Genomic DNA, 2,776 nt, shown 5'->3' with positions numbered 1-2,776 from the left:
TATATAGCGACTTAACGCCGCGCGCGCCGAACACTTTGCCCGAAAGCCCCTTCGCCCCCCCCCCAACACCACCCCCCCGACGACCGTGGCGCTCGGCCGAAAGCGGCGGCCGCCCATCAACAGTCGGCATATAACAGTCATATACAGTCCGTATAACCGTCGTCGACGCCGCCGCCGCCGATCCCATCCCTCATCCTGTCCCATATATATATATAATGTATGATGTGAGTACCTTGCTCGACTCTCAGCGCACATCACTTTTCTTCCTTTCAACCCTCGCCGTCCACCTTGTCCCACACTCGTCTGCCCACCATCGTGTCGGCATAGCGGCGACGGTGGCGGTGCCCTTTACAGCCATTATAATATATTATTCTCCGTCCCCCCCCCCCCCAATACCACCAGTTATTCACGGTGGTATAGTCCATTTTCATCAAGTCCCACCGCCGCCACCGCTCTCTGTACACATATAACTTGTTGAATAGACAATTAATTAAAAACTTCCGTTCAAAAGTCGGCCGGTCGTTTAGGTTATATATATGTATAAAGTTAGTGTATTTGGTACATATATATATATATGTTCAAAATAAACATCACAGTCCACGCAGTGCTGTGGTGGAGTCTCCCTTCGCTGCCCACGCACCACTTGTAGTCCGACCGAACCTTATATTTTATCCCTCCACGACTCGCACTTCACTTCTATTCGACCGTTTCATAAGCCACTTTATACCCCCTCCCCCCACCGCTTCAACGGTCGCCGTCGGTTATTTTCAGGGCCGTGCGTGCCGGAGGTGGTGTGACGCGTTTGGACCGTTGGTCGCAGCCTATGTAGGTATAGAGAGGGCTGAATCGAAAGCACTTTGTATTCTCTACCCCCCCCCTCTATGAGTGAATATACAAGTATACTACCGCGGAAAGGAAAAAAAAGCAATTGGCGCACCATGACAGCTAATTTTACGACTTCCTTTCAATTTTTATTTTTTCTTATTTCCGATTTTTTTTTTTATAGCAAATTTCGTGAGTGTTTTAGTTTTTTTTTTTACTTTGTTGAATCTTCGATGAGAAAAAAAAATTACTCCAGTAAATAAATCCTTCTGCAAATGTCGAAGAGAGAAATATATATATACACCTATTGTAGCGTATAATCAAGCGTCGTTCGACCAATTGATTTATTGCGAATAGCACGAGAGACGAATTCGTGTTTCACACATTCGATATTTCATTCGAGCCGAGAATCCAACGCGCAGACGTCCTACAAACCATAATAATATATTATATTACACATACGACGAACGGCAACGTAGTTCATTCACACACTCACCCGCACGCGCGCGCCGCACATGAAATATGTTTTATTATATTATAACTAGTAAATAATATTTTACATTAGGTATGTGTCCAACTATAATATTATAAAGGTACTGTCAATATTCATCGACACTCGCGTGATAATAAACTGCGTAGGACGCTTGACGATTTTTTCTCTCCAATTTTTGGCTCGCACATTTTCATTAAAATCTATAAAAGTACAAACGGGATTAGGGGTTTGGAAAGTTTTACGAATTCACGGTTGCGTGCAGTCTGTCTAATATATAAATGTCTGTGACTATACAAAGATGTCACGACTAGAAAAGTAGAAAATGGTGGTAGGTAGGTTGTTTTGTTGCCGATGGTAAGAATTTAAAATTGTACGGATCACGCACGAATTGTATAGGAGTATACCGTCAACGCCACCGCCAACTGTGGGTTGCGGTTATTACCGCAAATTACAGAAAACAATATGCTGCCCACAACCAGGTCGGCTTGTGTTTTTTTTCAAAAATATTCGAAATCGAATAATCCTAAAAAAATGAACTATGTTTGTATAGTTTTATAAAAAAAAAAAAACTATAACATAAATTATAAATATTCTAATTTAAGTCAAATTTATAAGAAAAAATAACGAGTTTAGTGCAAAAAACATTTTCAGAATTATGATTGTTGAAAACGAATAAAGTATTTAGTACGTGAAACGCAAAACATATTATAATCCCGTCTGGACGACAATACTTAATTTCAGTAAAAAATCTCCAACTAATTCGCATAAAATTAAAAACATTTTCATAAAGCAAAAAAACAATTAAATGCCGACTATGATAATTTTTATTAAAATTACCAAAAAATTAATTTAACACTATTTCATACTAGTTCATGTAATTGATAACTTTTTTAATTAAAAAAAAAATCATATCAATAGCTATAGTATTGATGTATATGTAGTAGGTATATAGGTACTATATTTAAATACTACATAGACAAAAGCATATTATGATAACTAATATAAATATAACTAAATAATACAACAATGAATATTTCATTATAAATTACCTTCTTAATGTTTTCATTATTTTCTGAAATGAATGGACCAATTGAACCATGAATATTTGCAATTTGTGCTTTGAAAAATAATTGTCATTCAAATTGCAAACATTAATTTCGATTGAAATAACACACAAGTACCTAATACTTATTAATTATTTTAATTACTACATTAACTTTATAATGTATCATTATATATTTTATGTTAAGGATAATATATGAAATAATAATTTAAACAGTTCAAGTTTAAATGTTGGCAAAATTGGATATCTAAACAAAAAATGAGGATTAAATATATTTAATTGTAAATAAAAATTATATTATTAGTAGATGCACTTGATATTTATTATTATCACCTATTATTTACAATGCTTAATGAAATTATATACAAATATTTAGAATAATTTAAAACTACTAAACA

This window comes from Acyrthosiphon pisum, chromosome X, assembly GCF_005508785.2.
Source record: "Acyrthosiphon pisum isolate AL4f chromosome X, pea_aphid_22Mar2018_4r6ur, whole genome shotgun sequence".
Taxonomy (NCBI): Eukaryota; Metazoa; Arthropoda; class Insecta; order Hemiptera; family Aphididae; genus Acyrthosiphon; species Acyrthosiphon pisum.
The sequence above is the reverse complement of the archived record's forward strand: the minus strand, read 5'-3'. Positions refer to the sequence as shown.